We start from the raw sequence: 19467 nt of genomic DNA, 5'->3' as shown, positions 1-19467 counted from the left end.
AAAATTCCATATATTCCTATAAAGTTTACTTTACCGCTTATTGCGTACTCATCTTGGTCAGAAACATAAGTAGTCTATCACAGACAAAGGTTTTAGCCATTCCATTGAAACTTCAACTATATGCCAGTCATGTACATGAATTATGGCAGAAGTGTTCCTACTCAATTTCCAAACAGAATCCTGTCAAATCTGTTATAATACATTTTACTAGTAATGAACAGCAGGTCATCTCTTTCTCTTCTCTATCTGTTCCACTATCTCCATGACACCCAGATGTGAAAATGGCTTTGCTAAATATGCCCAAATATTACTTGCCAGCTCCCTAATGCCAATTTCACAAGCTAGTTTAGAAAACCATGGGGCATATTATCAAGCCAGGCGATAAAATTATCGCCGTTTTAGCGGCAGAAAACTGCCGCTAAAACAGCGATAATGGGCTTGATAATATGCTCTATGGAATTCCAATTGAATCCCATGTTAGACATCTTTCACATTTAACATGGGCTTCAATTGGAATTCCATAGAGCATATTATCAAGCCCATTATCGCCATTTTAGCGGCAGTTTTCTGCCGCTAAAGCGGCGATAATTTTATTGCTTGGCTTGATAATATGCCCCTAAGTTAGTAAACTAAGGAAAATATGAGTCTGACAGTTTCCTCAATCTTTATTCTCACACTAAAATCTTACAAATTTAAGAGCACAGCATGCTCTGTCTGTAACAGAAATCTGACCTCCCTAGCAATCTGTACTCTCAGTGGTAGCTTACTTGAGCAGCCTATGCCTAAATCAAATGAACTGGTAGGATTGCAGAGACTAGATATAGTATATTTGAAAAAGATAATGGGACAGTTTATTTTGTTACAACGTAACATTAATATAAGAAGCAAATCAATGTAAGTCACAACTATTTAAAGCATGCAAATTAGCACAATATAGCTAGTCATAACTTTTGGAATCCATGTATATTATTCTCAATCGCTAACTGATCACAGCCAATGTGTTGTTAACAATTAAAATGAGAATACCACTGGCGACTTTGTTCCAAACTATATTGGCAATTGCAAGCTTTACATGTTCACGAATACAATTACAACAAACGCTTAGAATAAATATTACAGCTTGTGGGGGAATAGTGTATGGTTCTTGTATCTAAAACTGGATGCTTCAGTTAAAAATTATGGGGCCCTAGAACCTTGCTGTGTCTTGTTTTAATGTTTAGGGTTTGTTTATCCCTTGAAATGATGATATCTCATGACGCAAATGTCCTAGGAATCTTGATCATGAGCTCCATGTCCTGGGGCATATAAATTGTGCAGAGGAAAACAGGATGTCACAAGGACACATGGGCCTCACAGGACATCATCAAACATCTGATTCTGGCTATTGTGCAAGCCAGCCAGGTGATGGACCTGTTCAGAGAAAGGCAGGATCGGGAATGCCCAAGTGTGGAAAGGTTTAACTTCTTTTAGCATCCAAGCTTTGTCAATCAATCAATCAAAAACCACTTTATTCGATTAATTAAAATCATAAAAGTGTACAATACATTCCACAACAATTTAAAAACATTTCATTTTATACATAGTAAAAGATGTAAAATAATTAAATTATCCCGGTGGTACAGTTTATAAAACCAATCAAATCACTCCAAATCAGCCAATCTATCCCTCCTTAGCCTAATCGAGGCTACTAAAAAGCTAGCTACACAAAACATGGTTAAAGGTAGTTCCATTAGTTGTAAAAACATTAAAGCAGGTTTAACTTGGACGAAAGCATTCTTTTTCATAATAGCACGATAAACTTTTCCTAGCATCAAGATACAATGGACAAAAAAACATAAAGTGCATCGTATCTTGGACAGAAAAATCATCGCATCTGCAGGGGACCCCATCTTCCGGCCTACACCAGCCCTCTGGGACGCTTAATATATGGTGGATCTGATTAAAATGAAATTTTGTCAGAAGCCATTTATGATAAAAGTTTGAAACAGTTGATAAATATGGATGCATAGCCACAGATAAATTAAGCAAGAGGTGAGCCCTTACAGTAGATTTACCATACTCATATGATTCACGCTCAACCTCGCAGTGCTTAATGAAATTTGTCTTGACCCATATTATATCTGCTTTACATAATCCTTCAGGGTTTGTGAAAAACTCAGGGCGTCCTAACTCCTTAGAGATTAATTTAATGTATGACAGCCACTGGATACCCTTCCAGTTATCTAGCTTACAACAATCTTTCAAGATATTATGGTTCAATGTAAGATCCGGGTTTAACCAGGTTCTAATCCATAATAAAAGTGGTGCTATTCTTATAATATCTGTAATAAATCCAGATCCCAGTTCAAGGTGGACCGAATATGTCGCTGTAGATTGAGGAAGGCCAAGAAGGGCACGAAAAAATGTATTCTCTTCTATTTGAATGGGATCTGAGTTAATATACCCCCATATAGCAGCCCCATACCTAGCTATTGATACAGTTTTGGCTTGAAATATTTTTAAAATAGCCTCACAGGGTTTCCCTCCCAATCTTTTTGCAAAACCCAATATGGCAGCCGAGGAGCTACGTACCGCTTTTGCCTTAGAGGATACCTGGGGTACCCAGGTGCCCTTATCGTCAAAAACGACTCCCTAATAGGTAAAAACATTCACTCTGGAGATAACAGCTCCGTTGCAATAACAAGATTTTAAATGGTTTTTTCCCTTCCCCTATGCCATAACATGCGATTTACTGTTGTTGACCACAAGGTCCAAGGATTTCATAAAAATCCCAAAGGCATTCAATAATCTTTGGAGCCCCAATGACGTCCGGGCCAACAAAACGGTATCATCCGCATAAAGAAGTACGGGTATGGGAATACCATCTATCCGGGGAATGTCTGGAGATGCAACTAGCAGGCTATCTTCTAGGGAATTTATATACAACGTAAATAACATAGGGGCAAGAATACAGCCCTGACGTACCCCTCTGCCTGATTTAAAACTGGCAGTACATTTCCCCTCCTGCGACATCCTTATTGAGGCTTTCAGGTCTTTATGTAGTTCAGCCAAAAAATACACAAGAGGCCTATCCATGCCAAGTTCCAGGAGTTTTGACCAAAGCTTAGACCTGTTTACCAGGTCAAAAGCCGTAGACAGGTCCATAAAACCTAAAAAAATCGAACCCCCTGAGGCTTTGGTATACGTAGCAATAATTAAATGTAAATTAAGGCATTGGTCCTCTGTACCCCTCCCCGATCTAAAACCATACTGTGCATTAGAAATTATGCCTTTCTGGGAAGTCCAGTTGCTTATCCTAGCCAGAATGACCTTATCTAAGATTTTAAACGAGGAGTCTAGCAGGGATATAGGCCTATAACAACTAGGGTCACCCCTTTGGCCCGTCTTAAACACAGGGATTATGATTGATTGAGACCAAGTCTTCAGTGGGGCTGCGGTGACCGCTGAATTAAAAACATTTAACAAGACTTTAGCCCAGTATTTGGGATTAGCCTTGTACATATCCGAGGGCACCCCATCAGGGCCAGGAGCCTTACGCCCAGCCGTCCCCTTGATAGCTTTCTCAACCTCTTCGATAGTAAAAATAATAAGGGGGAAAGGAGAACTAATATTTGGAGTCACAAAGACTTCTATCTCGAGATTACTTCCATATATTTTTTCAAAATGACCTAACCAATCTTCCTCAGAGATATTCACTTCCAGTACTGAGTTCTGGGAACCGGATAGCAACGGAGAATTAATAATCTCCCAAAATTTGGAACTATCTTTCAGGCTAGCATTATCCGATAAAGCTACCCACGCATCTTGTTTAATTTCTCTCTTCCGTGCTAGTATTACTTGTGAATACTCTCTCCTTAATTGTGTCACTAGACCTTTGTCTCTCGGTTTAGCATTAAGGGCTTTTCTGAGTTGATTTAAAGCTGAGGTACAACTACGATTGAACCAACCACAAGCAGACTTATTTTTAACAGTTTTGCCTTTCATGGTGAGTTCTTTAGCCACTTGAGAGCAGATGGCTTCAAAGGCCAATATTATATCCCTATCATTGGAGGACGAGTCGGTACATTTATTTAAGTGAGGGCCGACCGTTGTGGAGATTAGGTTAAAAAAGTCTTCGGGGATGACCTTACTCCATTTTAGTCTCCTCCCTTGATCTTTGGCTTTCACAGAGAGCACCCCAGATGCCAGGGCACGTTTGTTCATTAAAGGGAAGACATTAGCTAAAAACAAGACCACCGGGTTATGATCGCTAAAACTAGACCGTAGGGCATTATAGAAAAACACATATTTTAAAAGCCCTGCAGATAAAAATATGTAATCAATTATAGATTCACAATCCCTTGCAGCATAGGTGGGGACACGATTATTCTCGTCCTGGAACTCTACTTCATACAAATCAATGTTTGACAGTAGGGACTCCAAGGCTTCCCCTTTGGAGCTGTGTTCAAAATGTTGGGGGGTTGTGAATTGAGGACCATCATGATCACTATATTGGCAATTAAGATTACATAGATGAACATTAAAATCACCCATCAAAATATAATGGGAAAAAGTGGTTTGATTGTCCTTATAAGATAGTAAAAACTTTGTCAGCCAGTTAATATGTTCATTAGGGGACTCCTCTTGCTGAGAATTATAGCAATTAATCAGTACAAACTTAATATTATTTGGCAAGCTAAGCTCCAATATAAGGCAATTATGGGAGGAGCATATAACCTTCTTAACGTTACCCAAGATATTTACTGAGATGAGGTACATAAGACCTCCCCTATCTCTTCCAGCTGAAGAGCTCTGAGCTGGGACAAAATAAGAAGTAAAACCATCCATCCAAAAATCACAGTTCTTATCCCAGGTTTCTTGTAAGGCTATAATATCATATTGTTTTAGAATATTAAGCCAACCACTATCACACTTTTTGGACCGTAAACCCGCAATGTTCCAGCTCAACATTTTTACTATTTCCCCGCTATCAGTTTTAACGTTATCACAAATCAATTTTACACTACCAGGATTCGTTGTGGCTTCAGTAATAACTTCGGGAGCCAAAGTAACTGGAGTAGCACTCCCTTGAGTTTCTGAGACCTTACGTCAATCGCAGGCCTCCAGACCCGAGAGTGCCCCGAATCTATTGTGGGTTGTAACATTAGATGCATACCCCCCAAAATTATCCGCATTATGACCATGAGGGGCCACAGATGTCCGAGATTCCCAGGATATAAATGTTCGGGGTCTCACATGGTTCAGGGATCTACCTTGGTGTGTATAGAAGTAACCCAACGGGCGTACCGTCACACTATTAATATCACAAACCAGCGAAGCTGCTCGTGATAGGACTGTGTTGACATGTTGGGGATATCTAAAATTAATTATAATACAATCCCCACTACAGCCCTTCCGGGATGGGCCGACCCATTGCGTCCTTCTTGTAGATAAAATGTGATCTGCATAAGCTATAGGAAAGCCACATTTTCTATTGAGCCAGGACAAAGTTTTGTTTTTTAGTGACTCATGTGATTCCTCTCCGAACTGTGCTTGCTGGCTTTGAAGGGTGGGCACATTTGTCAAAACGACCACATATGGAGCACAGTCTGGAGGAAGATTAGTATATCTGGTGTTTGTTCCATAACTAAAGGAAGATAAGCCACCTTGTCCTGCAGAGGATGGTTTGGCTGGTTCACTCGGTGGAAACAGGTTAGAGGGGACAATTTGCGGTAAAACAGGGGACTGGGGAAGTCGCAACAAGGGGTTACCTATGGTACCATCGGATGCACTGTCGGTGCAGACATCAGTGGGTTTAGAATTCCCACTACCAGCCAAAAGACTTGCTACAAGATCACCAAGCCTCTTCACTTCTAGGTTGGCACTATTTAATTGGAGCATTGAAGATTGAGTATGCTCTGCTAACTTAGATTCAAATTTAGCCTCAAGTGTAGTTACTAGTAATGCAAATTGGTCAGGTGCTAAGGTAATACAGGCTGAGCAATTACCTTCTTGGGGTGCTTCAGTAACAATACTATTATGAGCTAAATGTAGGACTTCCACCCGTTTTTTAACATGCCTCCCCCAGCTTTTGTTGAGTTGTTTCCTACAAGCTCTCACAGGCCTAGGGCTAGGAGGCTCTTCCTCCAAGGCTATAGTAGTCACATCCTGCGGGGCCACCAGTCCTTCCGTGTTGAGCTGTACTTTAGTTGATGGGCCTGGACATGGGCTCGTTTTGTTAAAGGCCTCAATTATATCGTCAGTCACTGGATTGGAGGTGGTATCAGGAGGGGCAGGAAGGCCCCCCTTGCCAAGGGAAGCTCTGCGGTCGTTATTAATTTTGTTGACCACTTTAACTAAGTAGTTGTCCATAAGGCCAGGTCCAGCTACAACTTTGTCCTGTTTAGCACTAGGCATGGTACAAGAGATGTTTGATGTCAGTACACCGGCAATAACCAATAAGGGAGCAGCAATTCACCTTTAAGAGAACTGGAACTCAGCGGGACCACACGGGGATGTAGAAAATATTATAATATAATATGTCCCCGAATCTGACGAAATCCTCAACATGCGATCACTCACTTGAATGGAGCTCTGAGACGACGAACTAAGATCTTTGGCCCAGCCCCAGCCTCGTCCGGCCCCGGACGGCCACAGACGGTCCCGCCCTTGTCCCGGGCTTAACCCGGCGCGTCCCGCACGCGTCCCGCGAAGCGGGCCTCTGGAAGCTTTGTAGGCGCCTCCTGGCGCTTGCGCCGCGTCAGAGCTGCGCGCCGCCGCTAGTGCTGCCGGGAGTTGCGGTCCCGGGGCGGCGACGCAGGAGATAGTGCTCACTGGTGCGGACTGCCCTGGACTCTTGGCGGTGACGGCGGCGGCAGAAATGGCGTGGCGTGGCGTGGCTCAGGTGAGTTTTGGCTGCTTCCCCTCCGCTCCGCCGGCCTCTGGGAGCTTTGTAGGCGCCTCTTGGCGCTTGCGCCGCGTCAGAGCAGCGCGCCGCCGCTGGTGCTGCCGGGAGTTGCGGTCCCGGGGCGGCGACGCGGGAGATAGTGCTCACTGGTGCGGACTGCCCTGGACTCTTGGCGGTGGCGGCGGCGGCAGAAATGGCGTGGCGTGGCGTGGCTCAGGTGAGTTTTGGCTGCTTCCCCCCGCTCCGCCGGCCTCTGGGAGCTTTGTAGGCGCCTCCTGGCGCTTGCGCCGCGTCAGAGCCGCGCGCCGCCGCTGGTGCTGCCGGGAGTTGCGGTCCAGGGGCGGCGACGCGGGAGATAGTGCTCACTGGTGCGGACTGCCCTGGACTCTTGGCAGTGGCGGCGGCGGCAGAAATGGCGTGGCGTGGCGTGGCTCAGGTGAGTTTTGGCTGCTTCCCCCCCGCTCCGCCGGCCTCTGGGAGCTTTGTAGGTGCCTCCTGGCGCTTGCGCCGCGTCACAGCCGCGCGCCGCCGCTGGTGCTGCCGGGAGTTGCGGTCCCGGGGCGGCGACGCGGGAGATAGTGCTCACTGGTGCGGACTGCCCTGGACTGTTGGCTGTGGCGGCGGCGGCAGAAATGGCGTGGCGTGGCGTGGCTCAGGTGAGTTTTGGCTGCTTCCCCCCCGCTCCGCCGACCTCTGGGAGCTTTGTAGGCGCCTCCTGGCGCTTGCGCCGCGTCAGAGCCGCGCGCCGCCGCTGGTGCTGCCGGGAGTTGCGGTCCCGGGGCGGCAACGCGGGAGATAGTGCTCACTGGTGCGGACTGCCCTGGACTCTTGGCGGTGGCGGCGGCGGCAGAAATGGCGTGGCGTGGCGTGGCTCAGGTGAGTTTTGGCTGCTTCCCCCCCGCTCCGCCGGCCTCTGGGAGCTTTGTAGGCGCCTCCTGGCGCTTGCGCCGCGTCAGAGCCGCGCGCCGCCGCTGGTGCTGCCGGGAGTTGCGGTCCCGGGGCGGCGACGCGGGAGATAGTGCTCACTGGTGCGGACTGCCCTGGACTCTTGGCGGTGGCGGCGGCGGCAGAAATGGCGTGGCGTGGCTCAGGTGAGTTTTGGCTGCTTCCCCCCCGCTCCGCCGGCCTCTGGAAGCTTTGTAGGCGCCTCCTGGCGCTTGCGCCGCGTCAGAGCCGCGCGCCACCGCTGGTGCTGCCGGGAGTTGCGGTCCCGGGGCGGCGACGCGGGAGATAGTGCTCACTGGTGCGGACTGCCCTGGACTCTTGGCGGTGGCGGCGGCGGCAGAAATGGCGTGGCGTGGCTCAGGTGAGTTTTGGAAGCTTTGTGATCAGTCAGTGTTCATATTGCATAGTTCATAGTTCATAGTTGCTAGAGAAGGTGGAAAAAAAGCAAGCAGAATAGATTCACTCTGAGCGCACTTTCACTTCTAGATAGATAGTTTTTGCATAGCCTTTTTCTGGTCTCTATGAAACCTAAAAAGGGTCTCTTGCAATGGTTAATGGATTTCATGTGGGCAGGGTCAGCAACAGCAAAAAAAAGTCTTTAGCAGGGTACCAGAGTTAGCCATATACTTTGGGAAATGAGCTGTACACAGCTCAGCATTAAGAAAACACAGCAGCAGGATCCTGATATTTCTAAATTCATGACGATCGTACACTTGATAATGTGAAGCTCCACCGTATGTGTCCAAGCCTTGGTAGTTGGGTAATATAAATATGGGTCTAGTGCTTGGGTAAGGAGAAAAACATATATAATGTAGTGGTATGTTCTGGTAGGAAAACTAGAGAAATGCATCCAGACAGATCCTAATGGCAAAGAAGCTGAGGGGGAAGAAGAATTGGGGGATACACTGTACCTTTTGTTTCTATGTGGGTAGCAACTGCATATTTAGTGTTCATGCTTTTATATGCGTGTGGCAATTTTTACAACCATCACTGAAATGTAAGCTAGAAAATGTTTTAAGACATTCCTATTCATTCAAAAATACACATGAAAGGACGCATGTACCTAAGGTTTATTGTCTCAATTTACTTGGATGGACCTATAAACATTTCCTCTGGGTGGAGCTAATGCACCCCAGGAATATGAGATGCTTCTGCAAGCCAGGACGTGGCAAAAGGGGAGAGGAGGTACTAGCTTCTGACGACACTCTGGGTGGACTAGTGGAAGACTTCCCCTTTAAGTTTTCTATAGAAACTATGGGGCAGATTTATGTTGCACTTGCGGCACTTTTGCGCCGCCGTTGCGTCACTTTTGTGACGCAGCAGCGGCGCAAATCCTGCGCCATGGTGCGGGGCATTTACAAACGTGACGCATCTCCCAGATGCGTCACGTTGTAAAGCCCTGCGCCACATGTAGGCGTTCCAGGGCAGGTGGGGGCGTTCCGGCGCAGGAACGCCTCCTAAAAGTGGCTGAGTGAAATCTACAAGATTTCACTCAGTCACTTTTAGGCCCATGCTGCGTCAAAACCCTGCGCCTGCTTGAAGCAGGCGTAAGGATTGACGCAGCATTGTACAGATAGGGCCCCCCAGATCATTGCTGGAGCTGCGTCGCGCTTGCGACGCAACTCCAGCAATGCGCCACTTTTCGGCACAGATGCGTCACGCATCTGTGCTGTTTTTGCCCCATGGTGCGCCGCATTATAAATGCGGCGCATCCATGGTGGCGCAGCTGTGGCGCATAATAACTGGCGCATCCCTGCTGATATGCAGGGATGCGCCAGTCGTCATAAATCTGCCCCTATGAGGCTAAGTATGGGCAAGCCCAAGGCTGAAACCATTCTCAGGTTGCTTGTCTTCCAGTCTAGAGGGAACCTGGACTGAAAGTGAGGGATGGACTGTTCCTATATGGTAGGACTGTTGAGCATGGCGCCTTTTCTGCAGGGTCAACCCCATTAACCTGTTTTTGCTTGCTTTAGGACTCTGCACACTTTAACCCTGATAATCAGTGCTAAAGTGCTTATACGCTCCTTAAAACATGGTAGAACTGACTTACACCCATTTGGCACTTTTAATTTACCTGTGAGCCTCTTGTAAAGTGGTATTGCCTTTACCCAGACCGTGTAAATTAAATGCTACAAGTGGGCCTGCAGCACTAATTGTGCCACCCATTTCAGTATTCCTTTAAACATGTCTCAAACTTGCCTTTGCAGCCTGTGTGTGCAGTTTTGAGCTGTCATTTTGGCCTGGCAAAATAGACCTTTTGTCAGGCCTAAACCTTCCCTTTCAAAACATATGTCACCACTAGGGTAAATCCTGAACAGCCAAGAGGGCAGGATGCAGTATATTTAAAAAGTAGGACATGTACTTTTAAGTTTTATATGTCCTGGTAGATAAAAAGTCGTTTTTTCACTACTAGAAGGCCTACTTCTCCTATAGGATAACATTGAAGTAACCTTATTACATTTATTAAACTGTATTTTTCAATTGGCAGGTAAACAGATTGACGTTAGAGGAATTGAAATTAGAGGTCCTCTTTAATGGTAAATTTGGATTTTTAATTACAATTCTGAAAATGCCACTATTAGAAAGCTTTTATTGTAGTGTCCTAACCATTTGGTGTCTGCAGCCTGATCTTGGGCCCCATGAGTACGAGTATCTGGCAGTTGGTCCTTGTGTATTGCTCCCAGACAGTGAGACAAAGGAAAGATAGATGTTGGCAGGATGGGCCACTCTGAGTTAGTGAGAGGGAGGAGCTGTCACCTACCACACTTGCATGTTACAAAGGCTCTCCCTGAGCACTCTGTCAAAGGGTTTGTCACTAGTCTAGTGTTATCTCAGACAAGCTGGAGCCAGGACAGGGAAGAAGGGAATGACCTATACATCAGTGGGGTGGAAACATCTAGAAGCTTCGTCCGCTTCAAAGTGGGCACCAGTTATGAATGTTGAGCAGACCCCAACTCTTCGGGACACTTCTGGACCTCTGGACTGTGCCAGGAAGAAGGACTGCGGTGTTGCTGAAAGCACTGCCACTCTGCTGGACTGCTTCTCTGAAGGACTGTTGCTGTGCTTTGCTGACCTGCTGCCCTACTGCCTGGATGAGGATTGGACACACATTTGTTGAACCCAGGACTCCAAAGTGACTCCAAGGACTACTTGGCTGGCCTCCTAACTACAGCCTCACTACAGCCTCATGGACACAAGTCTCCAATAACCTTGAACCCAGCACCTGGACTCTGCCACCTGTGAGTCTTACCCTGCCAGGTGTGCCACCCCAGTCCCATACCCTTGGAAGCGTGCTCTGCCAGCCCCTCTGTGGATCCAGCAGAACCAACAAATCTGCTGCGCAGTGCAACCCCGAGGAGCACCGATGCATCGCCTCTGCTATGTGGGTTTTCCCAGCCCACAGCCCCATTGGAACTCCCGCTGTGCAACACATCCCCAAAACAGGTCCTCACATCACAAGCTTCTCATTGACTCAACATCAACGCAGGAATCCACATCGCAAGCCCCTCAGCTTCTTTGAAACCTACCGGTGTGTGGCACATCTTTGATGCAGGACTGCGCATCACAAGCCACCTTCCAGAACAAAATCAATACAATCAGGCAATTTTCTCTAGCACACAGAGAAAAAGGAATAAAAACGAGGAGAAATGATGGCATTTCACCTCGTTGCGCCTCCCTAACCCCACCCTTGATTTGCATTAGATTCTGACGCAGTCCCAGGGTTACGATTTTTCGTAAATCTGGGAATACTTCAGATTACATGGTTGTTGTATGTGAACACCCACAGCAACACCCATGGAACGCAGTGTTCTGCGTGAAAGGGGCATATATTTACAAGGCCATGAAAAGCCATGTAAAGTGGCTGAACGTGGCATTGTAAATATGCTGTGGCATATTGCGCCATAGGAAAGTTAAAAAAAGCCTTTTTGGTGGCGCAAAAGTGCAACAGGGGCCTCACAAATGAGGCCCAAGATGGATAGGTGCAATGTATGGGAGATTGTATGCATTTGTGCTTTCTGCAGAAAGTGCTTGCCGCAATATCAGGGGAATCGACAGTAAAAACTGGCCCACCTGACCATAACATAGGCCCATACACAGCAAAAAAAAAGCCCACACACTGATCTGTCGGACCAGACCTTCTGCCACTGCCATATTGCTCTTCCGGTGAGTCTGAGGCCAGTCTGACCCTGTTCAGCAATGTTGTAAATTGGGAAAATCCAATCATTAGCTAAATATAACATGAGAGTTCTGCCCATTTCCATTTATAAGCACTTGTTCGCCAGCTACAAGGTCCTAAAATGATTTTCTGGCCAGGACAAATGATTTAACCCCCACCTACAACTGACTCTCTCAGATGTCACCACTCAGTCTGATTGTTGGCACCCAAACTGGAGTCTACTTGCTGGCACCCAAACAGGATGAGGACTTGCATATGCTAAATGAAGTTGAGATCATCTTATTTTCCCATCAGTCATGGGATCATGGGCCACGTCCATCATTCAATCTCAGTTACTGCCACCTAGGCCTTCAAAACTCCCCTCTCGCTCTGCACTCAGTGACTCTTTATTGTTGTGACAACTTAGTACATCTCCTTCCCTTCTTACAAAATTGACTCCCTTTCTGCTTGATGCCAGTCAATTGGTGAGGCAATCCTTGTGCCTCAGCCAGGGTCCGTGCACGTCAAAGCGGTGGGGCGGTGGAGCTGTGTAGGGGGATTCCGAGGGACGATGCCAAAGGAAAATTAAATAAACAATTCATTTTCCCTCAGCATCTTCCCTCGATATCCCCCCTTACACAGCCCCACGGCCCCACCACTGTTACCTGCATGGACCGCAGCTGTTGTGCCTTCAAAACACATTCCAGGTTCTCCCTCTGCTTACATTTGGAAGCTCTAGCAGCAAAGACAAAACATAAAGCGATACATTTACTAAGGCTTTGCTTTGGTTCAAAACCAGGCAAGGCCATGTAAAGCCAAGCAAAACCACTTATAGCCACTAAAGTATAGTCTTGATGTTTTCTTTCCAGTGCAAATGGCACTTTGGACTGGAAAGGTACCCTTTTTTCAGTGCGATGAGAACTTTGAATCCTCTTATGTATCTTTGCAACATGGGAGCACTACTGGGGGGTTACTTAGGTTGGATCAATACCAAAATCCATATGTATTGGCACAAAAGTCGATTTGCTAAGATAGAGAGACTGGCATCAAAAACGAAAAACGAAGGCATAAACAGGGGCAAATATTTTCATTTCTATAAAAATCAATAGATTAAATGTGCACTGCAACACACAGCACACATCAAATGTGGATTGCTTTAGAGTTTGTCTAGGCATAGGAATGTGTACTGTAATGGTATGCTCCTAGTACACATCCTATGCTAGACAGCAGACACACAATTCTGAAAGGCTCTGAGGAATTCAATGCAACTTATTTGTGCGCTAGTGCAAGGGTCAACAGGAGCAGCAGTCCAATCTTAGTAGATATGATTCTGCTTGTTTTACAACTTGCACAATGCAGCACAGTGAATTTGATGTGAAAAATGTGTAAATCTGGCCCATACATTCATCAAACTTGGCTGCAAAGATACTGCACATCTACACACTGTTTTATTGTGGCAGCGTATAGAAGAGGCTTCTCTAATGAGTAGCTCATGAACTACTGGCAGCTCTCCAGCTACTAATCAGTGGCTCTCCTGTATGGAGGTGCAGAAGCTCTTGTTTGGTTCAATTTATGCATGTATCTCAAAACTCCAAAGTCTATGCTCAAGATGAAAATACATGCATTCTAAGAACTTATAAGCTGATGTTTAGAGAAAATGTTTGAACTTCTAAAATATGTTTAAAGCTGATATTTGGGTAAAAAAGCATGTGGCGTTGGTGATATTTATTATTAATAATCTGACCTTGTAGCCACGGGCATCACAGCTATGAATTTTATGTATTATCCATGTAGAGATACTCCACATTAAAAAAGCCTGTTTAGTTCGAGCCTAGTGGCAGTACTCATGCGCTGCTCGCTCTGCGAGACTGCTGTAGTAGAGTATGGGAGAGAAGCCCCCCATCACTCTCCTCCCATAATTTTCATTGGCTTGTGTCATTGTCTTTCGTAAATGCTGACTTGGGATTCGTTAATAGGCTTGTTAGTTCCCCCTTAGTACAGCCTTGTGTTAATTTATACCCTCCTATGGCGGTTTTCCCTTTTACTTTGGTTGTTTACGGGACCTGTTATTTAGTTTGTAAGCACTATTTACTTTAATGAGTTTAACTTACTGCAGGCCGGACATGCGCTGCTTCAGTGGAAACAGCTTTTGTTTTTTTAAGCAGCACGACCGCCCCATAACACGGGCACCCACTTTCAATCACTTTAACCCAGCATTATCTCATGTCTGTTTCAGCGCCCCCCATAAGTTGAATGGATTTAGAAATGATTAGCAAAAGTCATGTGAATACCGGGGCGGAAATAATCCTGTGCTAATGGGCTGAAGCTGACAACTGCACATCTGTGTTAAAAATACCCGTACTAAAGCCACCTGACTGGTTAATTTCAAAAGCCTGTATTATTAACATCAACACCACCACCAATACCACCACCACCAATATAACACCAATACCACAACCTCCACCAATACCACCTCCACCAGCACCACCAACACCATCACCACCAATACCACTGCCAATACCAATACCAATACCACCACCAATACCACCACCCATACCACCACCACCACCATCACCAATACCAATACCAATACCATCACCATTACTACCACCACCACCAATGCCACTACCACCACTACCACCAATACCACCACCACCACCACTACCACCATCAACACCACCACCAATACCACCACCACTGCCAATACCACCGCCAATACCGCTGCCAATACCACCACCACTGCCACCAATACCACTGCCACCAATACCATCACCACCACTATCACCACCAACACCATCACCAATAACAACACCATGGATGTGGTCCATCGGCTACGCTGCCGACTTTGGTGCTGGAAACCAGAGTTCGAGCCTCGAGGTCGCGTCCACATCCGGTGATTCTGAGCAAATCACTAAATCTCCCCGTGCCTGAATGTGTAATGTAAATACGGTGCTACGTAAAGTGCTCCAATACCTTCGGGTCGAGTTCGCGCTATATAAATATGCAACAAAAAAACCACCAACACCACTACCTATACCACTACCGCCACCACCATCAATACCAGCAACACCAATACCACCACCACCGCCAATACCACCACCACCACTACCATCACCATCAAAACCACCAATACCACTACCACCACCACAACCAAAACCACCACCATCACCAATACCACCAACAATACCACCAACACCACCACCACCAATACCACCACTACCAATATCACCGCCAATACAACCAATACTACCACCATACCACCACCACCACCAATACCACCACCAATACCACCACCACCAATACCAAAATTACCGACACCACCACCACACATCCCACTACCACCATTACCACCACCAATACCACCACCAATACCACCACATCCACCACCACTAATACCACCACCACGTATACAAATACCCCCACCAATACCACCACCACAAAGACCAACACTGCTAATATCACCACCAATATCACCACCAACACGAATACCACCACCAATACCACCACCACCATCAACAGCACCAATACCACTACCACCACCACTACCACCTCCACCAAGACCACCACCACCAATACCACCACCACCATCAATACTAGCCCCACTACCACCCTCACTAATAATACTACCAATACCACCACAAGCAATACAACCGTCCAATACCACTACCAACAGCACCACCAATACCACTACCACCACTACTAATACCACCACCAATATCAATACTATGAATACCACCACCAATACCAATATCACCACCACCACCAATACCACCACTAATACCACCACCACCACCAATACCAATACAACCACCACCAATACAATACCACCACCAACACTAATACTACTACCACCAATACCACCACCACCAATACCACCAATACAACCACATCCACCAATACCACCACCAATAACACCAATATCACCACCACCATCAACAGCACCAATACCACTACCACCACCACTACCAATACCACCACCACCACCACCTCCACCAAGAACACCACCACTAATACCACCACCACCACCAATACCAGCCCCACTACCACCCTCACTAATAATACTACCAATACCACCACAAGCAATACAACCGTCCAATACCACTACCAACAGCACCACCAATACCACAACAACCACCAATACCACTACCACCACTACTAATACCACCACCAATATCAATACTATGAATACCACCACCAATACCAATATCACCACCACCACCAATACCACTACTAATACCACCACCACCACCAATACCAATACAACCACCACCAATACAATACCACCACCAACACTAATACTACTACCACCAATACCACCACCACCAATACCACCAATACAACCACATCCACCAATACCACCACCAATAACACCAATATCACCACCACTAATACCACCACCACCAATACCACCACTGCCAATACCACCAATACCACCACGACTGCCAATATAGGTACCCAAAATAGGCACAGGTAACATTGCAACCTTTCATCTATATTCTTCCCAACATTACATACCTAACGGTTCATAGGGACTGACCTTTTACCTAGATACGACACTGCAGTCAGAACGCAGGTTTTTCCTTAGTTCGAATCTCATACATTATGCATGAGGCTTCTTTGAAGCACAGGAGAACTAACATCTCCTGTATAATATCGCTGTATAAAGTTCAGGCCTGATGTCATCCTTTAAGCCAACATAGTAACACAGCAAGGTAGGACCCCTGGGGATACCTATGGGTATATATACTTCATGTCTTGCTTAGAAAGACAGGGGAGACTGAGACTTCCTGGCTGACACACTGACCAGAGACGCTGAGGTTCCTGCATGCAGACACTCCAGCTAGCAGTGGTCTAACATCCCTTGCGGGGTGTCCAACTTGAGACCAGGAAGGGGTCCCACATTCTCTTATTTCAGGTAAATGGGGTTGACTAGATCCTAGAGGGATTCTTGGCATAACGCCTAAACAGATACTAGGTACATTTATGTACATATACTAAGGGAGGCACCGTAGGAGTACGCACCTTTTATCATGTGTTTTAGATACTTGTATGTATTCATGATTATTGCAAGATGGTAGAGCTATACCATACATTTACTTTCTTAGTGCTTCTAATCATATATCTCTGCTACTGTCTAATGGTTGTTGCAGCTCATTTATTATACACTAGAATAACAACTGTTCAATAAATCCTTATTGAAAACACCCAGCCTGTTTATTCTGTGTATCGCTCTGAGATAAATGAAGTGAGCACATGTGACTGAGTGAAAAGTGACTGCATTGTGTCCCTGATTCTGAGGGATCAGGGTTGTCATGTTCTGAGGTTGCCAAGAACTATTCTCTCCCCGATAAGAGGAGATTCTAGTGGCACTGTGAGCTAGCTGATACAGACAGGCTTACGTATCCGGTGAGGATGCACAGAATCAGACTGCCACCAGTCCCACAGTTTATGTTATCCAAACACACAGAACCTGTATAGGTAATATAGGAACTACACAACACCACCACCAATACCATTACCACTACCACCTCCAATACCACAACCCCACAGTCAACACTACCAATACCACCACCAATTCCACTACCACCACCACCACCAATACCACCACCACCACCAATACCACCACCACCAATAATACCACCAATACCACCACCACCAATACCACCACCTCCACCACCACCAATGCCAAAACCAACACCAACACCCACACCAACATCACCACCAATACCAATCCACTACCATTATGATACCACCACCACCACCAATAGCACCACCAATACCACCACCACCAATACCATCACCAATACCAATACCACCACCAATTCCACTACCACCACCAATTCCACTACCACCACCACCAATACCATCACCACCAATACCACCACCTCCTCCACCACCAATACCAAAACCAACATCAACACTCACACCAACACCACCACCAACACCACCCCACTACCATTATGATACCACCACCACCAATGGCACCACCAATACCACCACCAATACCACCACAACCACGATACCACCACCACCAATACCAACACCAATACCACCACCAATACCAACAATGCCAATACCACCACCAATACCACTATCACCACAGTCAATACCACCTATACCACCATCACCAGCACCAATACCACCACCACCAATAACACCACCACCACCAATGCCACCGCCACCGATACCACCACCACAAAATAATACCACCAATACCACCACCACCAATACCACCACCTCCACCACCACCAATACCAAAACCAACACCACCACCAATACCACCACCACCAGTACTACCACCAATACCACCACAAGTACCACTACTAATACCAATACCGCCACCTCCACCACCAATACCACCACCAATACCACCACCACCAATACCAATACCACCACCAATACCACAAATACCACCACCACCAATACAACCACCATCAATACCACCACTAATACCACCACCAACACCACCACCAATACTAATACCACCACTACCAATACTACCACCAATACCACCACCAACACCACCACCAATACCACCATCACCAATACTAATACCACCACTAGCAATAACACCACCAATACCACCATGACCAATACCATTACCACCAACACCTCTAATACCACCAATACCAATACCACCACCAGCAATACCAATACCACCACCAATACCACCAGCACCAATGTCATCAATATCACCACTACCACCAATACCACCAATCCAAATACCACCACCACCAATCCCAATACCACCACCAACATTAATACCACCACCACCAATACCACCACCACCATTATTACCACCACTAATACCTCCACCTCCAATACCACCACCACCAATACCACCACCACCAATAGCATCACCAATACCACCACCAACAATACCAACAACACCACCAATACCACCACCACCAATACAACCAATATCACCACCTCCATATCACCACCACTAATACCAACACCAATACCACCACCACCACTAATGCCATCACCACCACCTCAACCAATACCACCACTACCACCATCAACACCACCACCACCAATACCACCTCCACCAATACCACCACCACCACCAATACCACTACCAATACCACCACCACCACCAATACCACCACTACCAGTACCAATACCAATACCACCACCAATACCAATACCACCACCAATACCTCAACAAACACCCCACCACCAACACCTCAACCAATACCCCACCACCAATACCACCACCACCACCAATACCAGTACCACCACCACCAATACCAATACCACCACCACCAATACCAGTATCACCTCCGCTAATACCAGTACCACCACCACCAATATCACCACCAATAACGATACCACCACCACCAATACCACCACCACCAATACCACCACCACTAACACCAATACCGCCACCACCAATACCACCACCTTGCCAATACCACCACCACCACCACCAATACCAGCACCACCAATACCATCACCACCAATACCACCACCACCA

The sequence above is a fragment of the Triturus cristatus genome, chromosome 2_1, assembly GCF_964204655.1.
Source record: "Triturus cristatus chromosome 2_1, aTriCri1.1, whole genome shotgun sequence".
Taxonomy (NCBI): domain Eukaryota; kingdom Metazoa; phylum Chordata; class Amphibia; order Caudata; family Salamandridae; genus Triturus; species Triturus cristatus.
Note: the sequence above shows the minus strand (reverse complement) of the source record.